The following is a 17647-nucleotide window of genomic DNA, read 5'->3' as shown; positions in this document are numbered from 1 at the left end:
TCAACTCCACTCATGTAAGCAGCGGCTTCGTGGACGCTTAGTTTAAAGCGTTGAAATGTATTAGTCTTGACATGCTATTTCAACGTCCCGCACGAGGAAGCGCCGGTACTTCAACAACTAAGCAGCAATCACAACTCGCTTTGTTCTCTTGATTGTTAGCTCGTTATTCACACAATAATTTGCCCGCTCATTCGCTCACCTACAGCACGCTCCTTCGTTAATTCGCTAAACTTGTTATTTTATTCTTTAAACCACTGCCGCGTTTTTTGCGGTGCGTACAGTCCAGGCAACCCTACTTTACTAGCTGGATTTTCATCTCCTTCGTTCACAGAGTCGTTTGCGGGTTCGTGATTTCTCTTCTCATTCACTATATTTTCTGTGATTTTCCGGCGTTCGTCGGCAGGAGAGTCGGTATGCTTTGCGTAGATTTCTTGAGTCGGCTTTTTTTTTTCGCTGCGCCGTTGCACATAAAAAAGCGTCAACATATTAACACACAACTAACAAAAATGTAGGCTCATTGCTCCTATGACTCTAATGGGGCTCTTAAACTTTGACTAAGGCGTGAGGTGCACTGAAACGTAGGGGGGGGGGGGGGGGGGGGGCACTGGCCTTTGACAGATATTTTGCTGCAGTTCCCATTCATACCGTTGTTATTTTCCCGTAGTTTTCCCGATGCTGCATTACTCTGGTCTTTACTCGCACACATGCCAGTGACTGGCGTCACTGTAGTTACAAGTAATTCTGCTTGGTGCAACTTTCGGTTGAACACAGTGCTGCTGATTGATGCCGACCACACGGTTCCGGCTACGCGAAAGGCTTGTGTGAAAGAACATTCCGAATGTTCTCGGCATATTGCTTTTGTAACAATAGCGTTTAGTTTGCTTTTTTCAATACTTGGAGCAATTTTACTGCTCGACCGAAGCTGAAGCCCGATGAGTGGCCTGGTTTGACGAAGTATGCCTGGTGTTTGCGTTGTTCACTGCAAAGAAACTTAGCACCTCCTAAGGCTAAATAACTTTCACATATTCCTTTTTTCTGCTCTCTTAGCAATGAATAAAACAAAAGTCAACGATCAAGTTTGTTTATTTTTCACGGACTGCAGGTGAGCCTTATGCCCGTTCTGCTTCACACAATGAAAAGTAGCATTAAACAATGAACATTAACGCCGGAAAGTGGTTATTAATGAAGTATTCCCCGAACAGAACCCAGTTCTAGCTCGTCTGGCAATACAAAGTCGCTCCAGCACTCACCGAACCAAGAGCCTGCGATGGCCGCTCTGCCTCCTGGAGTCTCGAGATGCCAAGTCCGGCGATCCCAGATCGTCAAGGTTGCCCCTTGAACGGTTGCTTTCGCGCCTGGCCTTCACGTTGCGCTGCGAGGAAGGTGACTCCCTGAGCCACGTAGCGGACCTCCATCGATCCCAGTTCGTCGAAGACGCTCTCCCGTCAGCAGTTGTCCCACAGCCTTGGTGTTGATACCGCCGCTGCCAACCAATTTTTTGCGACGTACAGGCTGCGGACTCCGTGAAGGTTTTAAACGGGTCTTCATTTAGATAAATGCGACCCAAATAAAAGAAGAGGGCCCCAGGCCCGTTAAGGGGTAGCGGGCTCCCCGAGCTGCCGTTCCCGTCCGCTGCCGGAGGAAGACTTGTTTCCACCGCAGGTGACCGCAATCCGCACATCGTGGTCACGTGACCAGTTGCGGTTCCAGGAGGCGATGGTCCTTGGGTGGCTGAGTCGGGGCAACCCCATAGTTCCAATGCGGGGAGAGGGGAAGGTGACGGTCGCTCTCGCGACCCTCATAAATATGCCAAGTCCGAGCAGGACGCTTTCCTTCCTCCCTGGCACCTCGTGGCGCGGAGGGTCTGCTGGCGCGCTCGCAGCACAATCTCCAAACGTTCGAGTGTTTACAGCCACCAGCTACTCGGAACGTAACAGGGCTGAAACAGTAATATGTTGAAACAGCGCTAGAAACACGGGTAGATAGATAAGGCGTGTTTCTCTCCATCTGTCCGCATTGTTAACGCTGTTTCAACAAACATTCAGTCTTGAGGAAAGCAGGGCTTCTGCCGAAGCATAGACTAATCAATAAAACGAAAACAAGCAGTATGAAGCATTATGCAGATATATATATATATATATATCTGCATAATGCTTCATACTGCTTGTTTTCGTATATATATATATATATATATATATATATATATATATATATATATATATATATATATATATATATATATATATATATATATATATATATATATATATATATACGTGCTTAGTATGCACAGGGGGTTTATTTATCGAGGGATTGATGGAAGCAGAACCGGAACTACAAATCTCCTTCTTACCCTTGTTATTCCTCTACTGATCGTCCGACGGTTCATCTTCTTCCGTCGATGTGCTATGGTGCATGACATTTCCCTCCTCGCAGGCGAAGCCCATAGGGCGAGTTGAATAGATCATCTGGAATGAAATCGCTTGAGGCGGGCGACATGCACCACCTGAGACTGGCGCGATCATCGACCATTCGCAGTTATGCGTGCTATGACGTAATTCAGGTCACTGATGTGTTCTAACACAACAAATGGTCCAGTATAGTGTGACAGCAGTTTCTGACAAAGTCCACGCCTACTTAGAGGGGTCTACAGCCACACAATGTCACCAGGAACATAACACACTTGTTGGTGTCGCGCGTCGTACCGGTTCTTAGAACGCTTTTGCATAGATAGAATTCGAACGCGGGCAAGCCTGCGAGCTTCTTCAGCTCTGCAGAGCGTGGTAGCAAGAAAAGGCTCTTCATGTATCAAAAATAGCAGTATAGTGCACAGTGAGGCGATCGAGCATAGAGAAGGTAGAAGGGGCTGTAGCCTGTTGTTTTATGTTGCGCTGTGTTGTGTGCATGAATATAATGAACGGTAGAGCGCCATCATTGATGGCATTCCAGCTAAGTTCCTTCAAAACCTCAACCATGACGCTGTTAACCTTCTGCATACATTATGTCAGAAGATTTGGACAACCCTGCTGTGGCCACAGGATTATAGGAGGTCAATTTACATCCCCATTCCAAAGAAAGGCAGTGCCAAAGACTGTTCCAACTACCGCACGATCGCGCTTATTTCGCATGCTAGCAAGATGATGTTGAAAATCCTCCAAGGTAGGCTGCAGCAGTATGTGGATCGTGAGCTTCCGGACGTGCAAGCTGGGTTTCGCAAGGGCAGAGGAACTAGAGACCAAATTGCCAGCCCTCGCTGGATCATGGAAAAAGCAAGATAGTTCCAGAAACCCATCTACTTCTGTTTATTGATTATGCGAAAGCGTTTGACTGCGTAGATCACAGCAGATTGTGGCAAGCTCTCCAAGAGATGGGATTTCTAATTCACCTCATCTGTCTCCTCGGGAACCTGTGTGAAGGGCAAGAGGCCACAGTCAGAGCTGGGCATGGTCTTACTGATTGGTTTCCGATTGAGAAAGGAGTGAGACAAGGCTGCATACTGTCGCCCTGCCTATTTAACCTATATGCAGAGTGCATCATGAGAAAGGCCGATCTGGACGAGTCTTCAGCTGGAGTGAAGATTGCTGGAAAACGTAACAACAACCTTGCGGATGATACCACTTTAATGGCAGAAAGTGAAGTGGAACTCAAGAGACTTCTGATGCTCGTACAAGAAGAGAGTGAGAAGTTTGGGCTTAAACTAAACACTAAAAAGACAACGGTCATGGTGTCTCGCCCTATCAAGTCCTGGAGCATCAAGGGACAAGAAGTGGAGGCGGTGACAGATTTTCTCTTCTTGGGCTCCGAGATTACCTAGGAAGGAGACTGCAGCCATGAAATTAGGAGACGCCTGTTTCTGGGAAAGAGAGCAATGGTTAGCCTTGACCGCCTAGTTAAGAGCAGAGACATTAGTCTGCCAACCAAGATACGTATAAATCGTGCTATGGTATTTCCAGTTGTGATGTATGGATGCAAGAGTTGGACTGTGAAAAAGGCTGACCGCCGAAGAATTGACGCATTTTAATTGTGGTGCTGGCGAAGACTCTTGAGAGTTCCTTGGACTGCCAGAAGATCAATCAGTCGATATTGTCGACCATAAACCCTGACTGCTCATTGGAGGGTCAAATTCTAAAGGTAAAGCTCAGCTACTTTGGCCTTCTGATCAGAAGAGAGGAGTCTCTGGAAAAAACTTGATGTTGAGAAAGTTTGAGGGTCGCCGGAGAAGGGGTAGGCAGCGAACGCGATGGTTAGATGGCATCCTCGAGGCACTGCAGATGAAGTTATGTTATATTAGCAAGATAGTGAAAGACCGGAAAGCGTGGCGTGACATGGTCCATAGGGTCACGAAGAGTAGGACACGACTGAGCGACTGAACTGAACAGAGCGCCATCCCGGTCCTTATGATCTGCAGTGACGTACATAGCCGACATGGTGGTAAGCGCCCGATTAGTGCGTTCTACCACAACGTTCGTTTGGGGATGATATGGTGTGGAGTGGCGAAACCTGCAGGCGCTGAGGCGAAGAAGTTCTTCAACAATGTCCGCTGTGAATTGGCGTCCACGGTCACTAATGATAACTGCAGGAGGGCCGTGCCAAAAAATGACGAATCGAAGTAAGAAATTAGATACTTCCGACGCAGTAACGGATGGTATCGCGGCTGTCTCAGAATAGCGGTTTAAATAATCTACGCACTCAAGAATCCATCTGTTAGCTTTAGAGGACCGTGGGAAAGGTCCAAGAAGGTCAGTGCCAACGTTCTCAAATGGGGCTGTTGGAGGTGTGACTGGTCGCAGTTTGCCCGGTGGACTTGAGTTCGGCAGCTCCCCCAGAGGCGAAGTTCTTATAAATAAAGCACTCCTTCGCGAATGCTAAATGTGTTCTTCATAGGATCGTTGGCAGAAACAAACAAATATATAATGTCTGGTCTTTGTGTTTCTGGGTTCGGAAAACTTGAAGATTGGGGAAGGTTTGCGAAATTGGAGCTAAATATTCATCGAAGCTGTGTGCGTCATCATCAGTCGTTTGAAGCGGCAAACGCGAAAGACAATCAGCATATTAGTGTTTATGACCGCTTTTATGCACCACAGCAAAATTAAACTCTTGTAGGCGTAAAGCCCATCGAGCGAGCCGTCCACAGGGGTCACGAAGACTAACGACGAGACAGCAAAGTGAATGGTGGTCGGTCACGACGGTGAAAGCATTCCCGTACAGATAGGAGCGGAAGCGCTGTATAGCGAAAACAACGGCGAGACATTCTTGCTCAGGAACCGTGTAATTTCTTTCGCACTTCTCAAAAAGCGGCTGGCATATGCAGTGGCGTGCTGATTGCGGCCATGGCGTTGTATAAGTAAAGCGCCGGTACCAATACCACTTGCGTCAGTGTGCACTTCAATTGGAGCTGATGGGCAGAAGTGGCGTAGGATGGGGCCCGAAGTCAAAAGAAATTTGAGATGACGGAAAGCTCCATCACATTCGCTGGTCCAATTGAATGGTGCATCATTATGCAGCAGACACGTGAGTGGGTAGGCGATATCTGCAAACCTTGGTATAAAGTATCGAAAGTACTAGCACAGACCTAAAAAGCTCTGCAGCTTTTTTACTGATTGGAGCACATTATAACTTTTGACAGCTTCAATTTTTTTTGGATCTGGTCGAACACCTACTTTGTCAACTAAGTGACCAAGAACAATTGTTTCATGATCCCCAAAATGACACTTCTTCTAATTCAGTGTAAGTCCAGCTCGTTCCACGCAATCAAGCACGATATCCAGACGACTCTTGTGCTCACGAAATGTTTTGCCAAAAATTACAACGAGCATAGACCTAAACACCTCTGAAGCTTTTTTACTGATTGGAGCACCTTAAAACTTTTGACAGCTTCAATTTGCTTTGGATGTGGTCGAACACCTACTTTGTCAACTAAGTGACCAAGACCAATTGTTTGACGATCCCAAAATCGACTCTTCTTCGAATTCAGTATAAGTCCAGCTCGTTCCACGCAATCAAGCATGATATCCAGACGACTCTGGTGCTCACGAAGTGTTTTGCCAAAAATTACAACGAGCATAGACCTAAAAAGCTCTGCAGCTTTTTTTACTATTTGGAGCACCTTAAAACTTTTGACAGCTTCAATTTTCTTTGGATCTGGTCGAACACCTACTTTGTCAAATAAGTGACCAAGAACAATTGTTTCTCGATCCCCAAAATGACACTTCTTCAAATTCAGTATAAGTCCGGCTCGTTCCACGCAATCAAGCACGATATCCAGACGACTCCTGTGCTCACGAAATGTTTTGCCAAAAATTACAACGAGCATAGACCTAAAAACTCTGCAGCTTTTTATACTGATTGGAGCACCTTAAAACCTTTGACAGCTTCAATTTTCTTTGAATCTGGTCGAACACCTACTTTGTCAACTAGGTGACCAAGAACAATTGTTTCACGATCCCCAAAATGACACTTCTTTGAATTCAGTATAAGTCCAGCTCGTTCTACGCAATCAAGCACGATATCCAGACGACTCTTGTGCTCACGAAATGTTTTGCCAAAAATTACAACGTCGTCTAAATAACATAAACAAATTTGCCATTTTAGTCCACGCAGGATTTTATCCATGAACTGCTCGAATGTGGCAGGCGCATTACATAATCAAAAAGGCATAACATTAAATTCAAAGAGACCGTCTGGCGTTATGAATGCTGTGTTCTCTTTATCTGCAGTGTGCATGGGAATTTGCCAGTAGCCTGATCTAAAGTCAATAGAAGAAAAGTATGTAGCTGAGTGCAGACATTCTATTGCGTCATCAATACGTGAAGTGGGTAGACATCTTTTTTCGTTAATGTATTTAAGCAAAGGTAGTCAACACAATACCTCCATGTGCCATCTTTCTTCCTAACAAGGATGACTGGAGCTCCCCAAGGACTAGAAGATTCTTGAATAATTCCGCGCTTTACCATCTCTTGAACTTGATCATCGGTTACCTTACGTTCAGCTGCTGAGAGTCGATAGGGCTTCTGGCGTATCGGATGTGCGGACCCGGTGTTGATCGTTTGATGAATACGACTGGTAGGTAGCAGTTTTGAGTCGTCCTTGACCAAGTCGAACACTGTCACGTACTTCAGAAGCAGTTTCGTTAGAATGCGACGATCGGATGTTGAAAGAGACTTTTAATGATTGCCTGAACTTCGGTCTTCATAACTGGTTGCATGTGCTGCTCTGTGACAGAGCTGTTTAACGCCGCGACGGAACCTGAGACGCCTTCCTCGAAACGGGCGAGTTTTAGGCCTCGAGGCAACACAGCTGGTTCTTCAGAGTGGTTGACTGTCCACAGCTCAGTGCGGCCTACAGTCACGGGAACGACGCAACGAGGCACGAGCATATTCTTCTTAGAGAAGGTGAGTGCTGGTTCTACTAGAGCTTCAAACGGTTCACGTTGATTGCGGATACAGAAAACTCGCACGAATGATGCTGATAAAGCTGGTACAAATGTGGCTTCTTCCACCGCAAATGCTCCAAACTCACGTGCCGAATCATCCACAAGAGCCGAAAGTAGTAAATAATTCAAATCAATTTCTCCCGTACGACAGTCTAAAGTTGCACCACACTCTTGCAGAAAATCAATCCCAGAATCACATCATGTGTTGACCGAGGCAGCACTGCGAATTCTGTTCTAAACTTTAGACAACCAATAACGACGTCTGAAGCACACACACAAACTGGAACCAAAGTTTCACCACCGAGACCACGGAATAACACTGCACGGTCATCACTAAACATTACTTTCCTACCTAACGGTTCTTAAAACTCAACCTCATAACAGATACTGTAGCTCCAGTGTCCACAAGAGCCATTGTTCTCACACAATCAATAAACACTTCCAAATTGTTCTTTAGCATAAACACGGGCAGAGGTATGGACGTCATTGACTCGCCAGCGGCCTCCCCTCCATCGGCCGCGCCTCCTAGTTTCCCGGAGGCGGAGGGGAAAAACGACGTCGCGGGGAAGGTGACCGCGGCTGGCGCTGTGGTGGCGGCGTCACACTGCGATCAGATGCAGGTGATGAACTCCGCAAATGAGTCGAATGGTATGTGTCCAAAGCGGACATAGTCGGAGATCGCTGCTGTTTGGTGTGCAGTCGTCCGTGAATGCTCGCCGGGGGTCGGTAGTCTTGAGCGGGGAAGCGGCATCGGCAATATCTAGCGATGTGCCCTGCAATGCCACACCTGTAAAAGACAGGTTGAGGGCGCCAGCGATCAGCATAAGAGTCCTGACTAACAAAGTCGCGACGTTGGTTGTAGCCAGGCTCTCGCTGCTGACGAACCACGTCTATAGGGTAGGCGGACATCCTTCCAGTTGGCTGATGGACATAACTTTGGGCAGAGTTGCTACGATCGTCCATATCCGAAGCGCTTCTATGTTGTACCCACGTAGTGGAAAGGGCGGCGACATCTGCTTGCTGTGCACTACTGTGCCGCAGATATTCTTCAAGGCAGGTGGTGTCCCTGGACCTGGACAGTTCATAACGCACAATTTCCCGTGTCATATCGGCCACTGGAAGTGGAGAACACGCTCGAGCACTGTCTGCAGAGGTTACATTGGCCAGTCTTCCGAATTTAGGGGTGATTCGACACAGCTTGAGAGCTTCAAATGTTCTGCAGTGTTTTATAACGTCGGCGGTGGTGTTCAGGCTCTCTTTGCTAGTAAAGAAATTGTAAACATCTTCCGCTATTCCTTTAAGAGGTGGCCGACTCTATCTTCTTCGTGCATGCTGGAATTCCCTAGCCTGCATAGCTTTAAAATAGACTCGATGGATGCAGTGCAAGTTTCTCCGGGTACTTGCGCTCGGTGAAGCAATGTCTGTTCCGTACGCTTCTTCTTGGCAGGTTCGTCCCCCAAATTTTTGTTTATCTCACTTATAAAGGTAGCCCATGTATCTGGTGAATCCTCATGATTGTCGAACCAGTCGAAGGCAGTTTCAGCAAGGAATTAACCACATTAGCCAGTTTAGTAGCCCGTTCCAGCGATTGTATTCTCTCACCCTTTGGAAGTGCTTGAGCCACTCGTCAACGCCTTCCTCAAGTTTTCCAAAAAATGTCCGGGGCTCTCGGTAGTGTGGCCAGTTGTTCGCCGTCGATGGTCCTATAGTTACTCGGTATTGTCGTCTTCAGTCATGTCCAATGGCACCGGTGGCAAATCAGCGAGTCTACGGCTCCTTCGATAGATGGAACGCTCCGTGGTCGATACCCCAAGCACCTCTCACAACTTCAACGTGCTTAGTACGTACAGGGGGTTTATTTACAGAGGTATTGATGGAAGCAGGACCACAACTACCAATGTCCTTCTGACCCTCGTTTTTCTTCCTCTACCGATCGTCCGACGGTTCATCTTCCGTCGTTGTGCTAAGGTCCGTGACAATATTATATATATATATATATATATATATATATATATATATATATATATATATATATATATATATATATATATATATATATATATATAGGTATGTGTGTGTGTGCGTGCGTGTACGCGTGTGCGTGCATATGTGTGTGTAATCTCGTTCATATTGAAGGTAGCGTAAAAACGGGGCCCAAGGAGTAGGACACAACACGAGCGCTTTTTCGCCACTAAAACTTTTGTTGAAAACCAAGGAATAAACGCCCATCTCATGAAACCAGGAACAGAAGAAAACAAACGTGATAGCATCAAGAATAGTGTAGGAAACAATACAGCTTATGAGGGTGTGTTTATTTGCTACGATAAGGTGCAAAGGCAAGGAACTTCATAGTCGCGATAGCAAACAACAATTACCAAAAAGAAGAAACCACTGAAGAGTTTAGTTTCCTGTGGTCTAGATATCTGCGTGTGAGTGTGTGTGTGTGTGTGTGTGTGTGTGTGTGTGTGTGTGTGTGTGTGTGTGTGTGTGTGTGTGTGTGTGTGTGTGTGTGTGTGTGTGTGTGTGTGTGTGTGTGTGTGTGTGTGTGTGTGTGTGTGTGTGTGTGTGTGTGTGTGTGTGCGCGCGCGCGCGCGTGTGTGTGTGTGTGTGTGTGCGTGCGCGCGTGTGTGTGTGTGTCTGTGTTTTCCGTGTTTTCTTCTCTTCCGTGTTTTCTTCTTCTCTTCGAAGGGGTGCAGGTAGCTGTGGCGGTGGGGAAAGAGGTCTTGGTTGAAATATAAACAAATTACTCCGTAAAAAAATGAAAATGTGCGCTATGCCTGCCGCTAAGATGAAGGTTCTGATCACTGCTGAGTGTCTGATCACTGCTCGCTGACTACAAAAAGTGTGAACACAGAAAGAAATAAGCAGACGGGGAGGTTCTTGAAAGTGGAGGTGCTTTAGGACATGTGAATGGAAAACATGTGCAAAACGATTCCCGTGTTGCGTTGTATAGGTCTGAAATCTTTCTCTCAACAAGAGAAAGTTGCTATTGAAATGACAAATACAGCGCATTTTGTCATACAACCGAGCCTGATGACGCTATTCGTCTTTCAGCTCCAAATGACCGTTCCGCGGCTAAGTATATTCTATTGCTATGGCATCCATACGCGTTGAAAACTTTTAGGTTGAATGCGGGATAAAACTTGCACCATGATGCTGGAATGTGATGTCGGTGGTCAATGTAGAAAACGCAAAGTGAAAGCATTTCAGTCGTGTGTGCGTCATAGTTTGTGGTCGGTCTGTATGGCACTAATTTATATATTTAAAGCCCTTAAACGGGTAGGGGATTGAGTCGGCTGAAAGAATGTATCTCGGTGAACTCACATCATTGCACCGCCCTTAACGCGTCCGCCCTCCTAATAGTCATGCGTTCAGCCTAACGCCTTAAGCAGAAGCATGAAGCGGAGTTCTGGTTGCGACATGTCAGAGGCCCTTTTATTTTTTGAACCCGCTCTAGAAAAAGCCAACAGCGTTCAAAAAGCAGCTGATGCGTAGAGCAGCTGTTGTCAGAACACCGATCTGGCACGTACTTATTTTCTCCTGTGGACCACGCGGTATGTATGGCGACGCACGAGCGGCGGCACAGGCCCCTACACTGCAACCTTAACCTTGTGTTATACTTTGTGCGCGGTGTTGTGACTCTGTGTTCATCACGTGTGCCTTGGCGGTTACTGCCTCCACTTGGCAGATATCTCGGAAGGAACGAGAGATTCCCGACCTCGAGGCAAACCATCCGCGAGAGAGAACCCTCGGTCTGTGCCTCAGACATTCTACTCCACAGGTATGGACTTCACCTACCGAGACGAGGCGAGGTTTGTTATTTTGTTATTTTTGTAATTTTTGTTATTTGCTAAGTGTTTCTGTCGTGGGATAAAACTGGTGAAATATCCAGCATAAACTACCTGCTAACTACCAGTAACCGACTACCACCTCTAATCACCGGAGAGACAATGGCAAAATTTGTGAATGAATGTTCAGGTTCTCGCGCGGTAAAATCAAGCAGCTTTCCTTCCGGGCAGCTTTCCAGTCAAAAAGCCATGAACGGGTATGCTTATGAGAAAGGGAGCCGAGGCTGAAACGTTATCGAGAAATGGCAATTTAATTCTGCGTTGCAATGTGCACCACCTCGTGGCATCTAGACACGCCAGCAAAGAAGGCGAACTTGTGCCAAGCGCGCATAGGGAAGGCATCCCTAAAACCCTGCCCGATAATAGATCTTAACAGCCTATGAGTTATCGGCCACTAAGCAGCTTTAAGAAAGGCCCCATCAACATTCGTTATCCTAAAACGTGTAAAGATACAAGCACCACTGCAGGGGTTGCCGAAGATATTGCTTATAATTTTAACTCCTGACCGTTGGTAATCCGTCTGCCCAACCACATCTCATCCTGCCCTGTGCGAGGTTGACGAAACGGTTACGAAATGGTAGTCGGGCATCACGCATGGGCTGTCATCCCCTGGTCTACGTGTTCCATTTCTCATTATGTTCTCACTTTTTACGGAGCAAGCAGAGAGCAATTCACACTGCTTCAGCGTGTTTGCCTTATTATTTTTTCAGAAAATACCCCCGGCATGTAGCGCTGTGGGCAAAAAATGGCATAAGATTCTGTGACCCAACCATGATGTTGAGGCACCATGCTTCTGTTTTGTTCTATCATACGAGATGGTCTGTAGGGGCAAGTATTTCCCAGTTAAGATATCAAGCTTATCAAAGCGCGCAAGAAAATCTTGCAGTCTGCTCGTGGGGCCATCCTACACCTGCGTCTGGCCAACTCTGCATCTGGCCAACTCGTTATTGTATCAGTTTTGTCTGACTCTGTAAAGTCGTTTCCGCCACCAAAAATAGAACAAAGAGAGGGGTACAAATCTCCAATGCCGAGTTATACGCAAAGGCGTAAAGCTAAGCGTCGTCATAGTGGTTTGTTCACAAGACGCAATTTTTTTTTTCGTAAGTGACAGCGTGATAGTTACAACCACAAAACACTGTGCATCTTATAGCAGGTTGAAATAGCAGCATTAGTGACTTTATTTGATTACCGTGTTTAAGTGACCAATTCGTATGGGGCCTTGTTTTTAGAAGGCGAAATTGGAATCATGCACTGGATGCACCACTCAGCGTATGCTATCCATATGTCTTCAATGACCGTGGGTCTGAGTGGGAGAGATCGCAATGTATGGCAGTAGCATAACAAGGAACACATTGTACATTTAGTGTCGCCTATTGCAGCAGGGACTATAGTTCGCTTGAACAGCACAGGGGATGTTATTTGGAGGCCAGAGCAGGACTTTTCATTACCAAATTCAATGGATAAACTTTAGTTCTTCGCTGCTCTTAGGCTTCCCACACACGTATATTTTTTCATATTTAACTTTAATTTAACTTTTCAGCAGGGCCCTAAAGCAAGGATGTCGTGTTCTTCGCTTCAGAATCATGCGAACCGCGTGTAAAAAATCAAAGAGCACTGGATAATCTGCATTGGAGTATTGCGAAAGCACGGATACTGCTGTTGGCTGCTTCTGGTTGCTTAATTCACTTCTTGTTTACCCGTTTTAGTACTTTCAAACTACGCGCCAATCTCTTCCTATGCCCTTTTTCGGCTCTACTTCCGGTTGCATGAAGTCACATCTTTGACGTCACTCTAAATGACTGCCCTAATTAAATTCTTTAGTCTTTGGTACTTTCAAATTGCGTGCAAATTCCTTCCTGTGCCCTCTTTTGGCTCGACGTCAGGTTGCGTGACGTCACATCATTGACGTCACCTTAATTGACTGATTTAATTAACTATTTTAGCATTTCGTACATTCAAATGCGGTGCCAAGCCATTGGCTAATGAGACCATTCTTGCCTTTACTTTTACATTTTTTGCCTCCAATTAAAACCTAATGAGGCCTAATTATTTTTCGGGCACAACATTATGTCACCCTCTATCAATTGGCACTATTCATTAATCTATATCACTTCTCAATTACAACTGCTGCGCACACGAATTTGCTGACGCGATCTTCGGACGCGGTCTGCTGACAGAAATCTCTCAACATAGCGAAGTAATGCGGATAACACCAGAAGCAACGCATGCTTGTCCGTTGGGTACCTGGGAAGTAACTTCTTTACAACAGGAAACATTTATGTCCACGTTCATTCTCAGAGCGCCAGCCGAGCTACAAGACCGCGCTGATGGATCGGGCCAGGATGTCCTCTGCATGCGCCCATGGCACCGCTAGGGTATCTCAATACCAGCACCATCGTACAGGGTGGTGACACCCTTTGCCATGGCCAGCGCCGCCGCTTTCTCCGCGCTCGCCATCTTGGTGCAAGTCGCTTCGTGCAGTTGATGCGGAGTGTCCGAAGCTGTTGTTCTGTGCGCTGGGCGATTGTACTGTAAGTCAGTCGCGAAAACTGGCATGTCAGGCTATTGTGTTCCTTTCTGTGCTGGCTCAGGAAAAGAAAAAAAAAAAGAGCCAGATGTTTTCGTTTTCCATGGGATAAGAGACGGAGAAATGTATGGGAGGCAAAGGTGAAGCGTGAAGACTGGACGGCGAATGGCAACGCGAAGATCTGCGAGGTAAGCCACAATTCCTGTGCTGCTTTTATGCATTCATCAAACTTCTTTTAAGCGAATAGGTGCATTTAGATTGTGCAAAAAGCTCTAGCGCAGGCATAAACCACTATCAAGACTGCAAACACATACACAAGTGCTTGCGTATGTGCGCGTGTCGTCTTCTTGCGGTCTGTATCTGTTTATACGAAAGCGTTTTACAAGATATTTTTGTACTCGTCCAACGCAGTTACCCACTTCTGTTTGGAATGACATTACTTCCCGCTGCTTCACCCATCTGCTTGTAAGCACGAGCTTTGCGTGGTTTTTGGCTTCCCAATCTACCATTGTGAGCAACAGATTTTGGTCTGCCTTCTTCAACGTTGAAGCAGGTCGAAGCATCGCATTGCCTGGCATCAGGAGTAGCGCGCTGTGTTTTTAAAGTGTAAATTTTGAATTTTCAGCGTACGTGAGGGCTTATAAGCTAAATATATGGACAATTGCGTCTGCTATGTTGTAGTCACTCAGGAAAATTTAGTGTTTTTCAGTGAGTGACACTCGACTTTAATATCATTCGCGTAGTGCCACACAATAATATCTGTTGTTGAGGATTTGCCTTTCTGTGTTCATAGCCGCACCAAGAACATGTGTAGAAGATCGAGCCTGGTATTTGTCAAAGGAATGCACCATTGCGCCCTTTCGATCGCTCCCCTTTACACTTGATCTTGAAAGCTAGTGGCAACCGCCGAGGCATCAGATTCACATGGATTACGTTCCTTCTCTCCCTCTCGGGAAATATACAATGGAGAGCGACGGATGGCATGTCAACTCGTGACAGAGTAGGAAGTGAAACGCACTTTGTAAGAGTTATTTTGGTCGCCAAAAAAAAAAGCTCCCCCTGTGTCGGCCGCGCTGGAATTCGGCAAGTGGGCTTATCGCTAGTACAACATTTCGCGAAACAGAGATAACAGGTCCTCTGAAGCTGTTTTTTTTTTTAATTATACACAGGAGGAGTTTTTCGCGAGTTTTGTGAGATTCGCAATAATATAAAAAGTTGGGTTCTTATGAAAATTAAATCGTTTTAAGTATAGGATTGCCAGCTCGGCAAGTCGCAAAGAAACTGCTCTCGTGAGCTGGAAGGTGTAGCGGCATCATCTTGTGAAAGCGGTCGTCAGGAAGCGCAGTACAAGTTCTTCCCGGATGCAGCTTTTCCTTCCCTGTATAAAAAATTGCGCATCGCGAGGCGATGTGCACACCCTGTTGTCCCCGCAAGTACTCATCTGAGGTTAAGCCAAGTTTAGGTGAAGCTAAATTTGACCGCGTTACACCCGAATTAGTGATGTCGCTTGTTTGGTATCCATAGAAAAATTGTGCGATCGTACATGTAAATATCGCATTGCTTTCATAATGTTTTTATTATTTCGTTCATTTACGTGCACACTACAAAAGACGCAAAATGACAGTTTCGTCGCCTATCTCATCTCAGCGCCAGTTCGAGGGAAAGCACAGTGTATATGGACGGCGGCTCCTCAAGTCAACAGCTGTCCCGACATTGTTTGATTGCGTGTAAAAATTTATGGGAACAAAACGACATCTGCCATTTGAAGAGTCCAGTAAAATCCTTTAAATTCCTTATCGAACAAACCGTTACGATTCCAGTGCTGATTGCATGGAACACCCAAAGCTGATGAACAGACTGTTAGAGCGGTTTGGGACGATACGCTTGCACATTCACTTGAGCTTGCTAAGTCAGCCAGAAAAATCGAATGATGGGTATGGCAGCAAAACTGTAGCTGGCGCCAACCTTGATTAAAAGATGTCTCCTAGGCGTGCATCCAAATTCAGCTTCAAAGTCTTGATGAGGATTGTTTTGGAATAAAATGCCGTGTGCATCAGCGTGCGACACGTGTCAAAGGTTGATTTACGCATCCTTTTTTTGCTGTCTTTTCTACGGTTTAGGATGGGCCATTGCGATACAAATAATTTTCGATATACGGCTGACTGAAACGTAGACATGGTTGTTGATCTATAGCAATTGACGCAACTGAATGTTATGCACCTCATAAACTCATTCATGTCCAGCAGAACAAAATGCATTGCTTTATAAAACAGCCAGTCGTCAAAATAACCGGATTTTAACATCCGAGACGGCGAAAGAGTAAATGCTTACCGTCTGCAATTTGATCCTTCCCTCTTAGAACTACGCACGCTAGCAAATAGTAGTTGCTTTAACTTTTTTTTTCTAGCAAGAAAGCGCCCAGTAATGCGAGTATGTGTATAAAAACGTTACACAGCTCAGTCTGCAAGCGCAAGCGCGTGCTGAACAAGAAATCGGGCCTACGCTCCATAGCCTGCCGTATCTGCGCATGCCCCAAGATGGCGCCGTCGAAGGCGGTGTCTCCACCCTGTACGGCGGCGCACTACATAGAGGCACCTATAGGCACCGCCAGAGAGCTGTGCTGCACTACAAAGAGTTACGGGTTAGCTTGGTGCAGCCCTTCGTAGGGCGCGCTGCGGAGCTCCGCCACGCTTCTTTGCTTTCCTCGGCATGACCCGCAGCAGCGCTGTGATGCAGCACACCTTGGCCTTCTACGCAGGCGAGGGTGGAGCGCGACGTGCGCAGATATTCTGGCCGGCGTTCGCAGCTGTGTACCGCAATGGTGAACTGAATGCCTGCAGTAGGTGCTGGCTGCCAGCGGCGGCTGTCCAGGATTGCTCCTGACAGCGACTGGTGCTAGGGAGCCGTTTTTTTATATGTTTGATGATTTAGTTTATTATCATACATGTTTATAGGGAAGCACCGACGTCATATTAAAGAACATCAGGCACTGGGATGATGCTATGAGTCGCGTCTATTATTTCAGCAACACAACTGAGCGCGTACTTAAAAGGAAGTAGAACATACATTTTTTTTTTTTTTTACATTAACTCGCGAGTCAAAAATTCTAATCTATTAGGCTTGTTTCTGCGCACTGAATTCTTCACTGGATTTAACACAGTGACTGCGAGAGCCATCGGTGCCACGGCGGCAGGTAGGCCTCTCTGTATAGGTTTCGGCGGTGAGATAAAGTTCAGCGATGACGTCCCGCAGTAGTAGTAGTAAGTGTTTTTATTGAAGAAAATAAAATAATAATAAAGGAATGAAAATATTTTGCTTGCCCCGGTATCTGCTATCGAAATGAACTGAATCATCTGAAGTGGGGCGTCGGAAATAAAGGGATAGCAAGGAGACATGTAGGAGAAATCTAAGAGGTGAGCGACAGGGAGAAATGACAGTTTAGGTTAACAGGTAAAGGAGTATTATACAATAATGCACATTCCACACAGTATGAGTCTGTTTGAGGCCCGCCCACGATTGACTTAGCACGCTTGGGCACTCTGCTGTGCGGGCGAGCCTCCACAATGTGAATTACGTGAATAAAATAAAAACAAAGTCGCCAGCCGCGCGCGTTCTGTGTCTTTGTCACTAAGAAAAGGTGAAACACACGCGCACGGTACATTGCACTTGACGGCCGTAGTGGGACGTCCGATCGTTATCTTCCGAGATAGCACGCAAACAAGAGCTAACGACAAATCCTTGTTTTTTCAATGCTAAATCACTTTCTTAAACCGAAACTTCTGCACCTAAATGCTGCATCCTATCACTGTATCTACGCCGTCCGGAATACACCATCCAGCT

This window comes from Amblyomma maculatum, chromosome 7 (genome assembly GCF_055883805.1).
Source record: "Amblyomma maculatum isolate TAMU_Amacu chromosome 7, ASM5588380v1, whole genome shotgun sequence".
Taxonomy (NCBI): Eukaryota; Metazoa; Arthropoda; class Arachnida; order Ixodida; family Ixodidae; genus Amblyomma; species Amblyomma maculatum.
The sequence above is the reverse complement of the archived record's forward strand: the minus strand, read 5'-3'. Positions refer to the sequence as shown.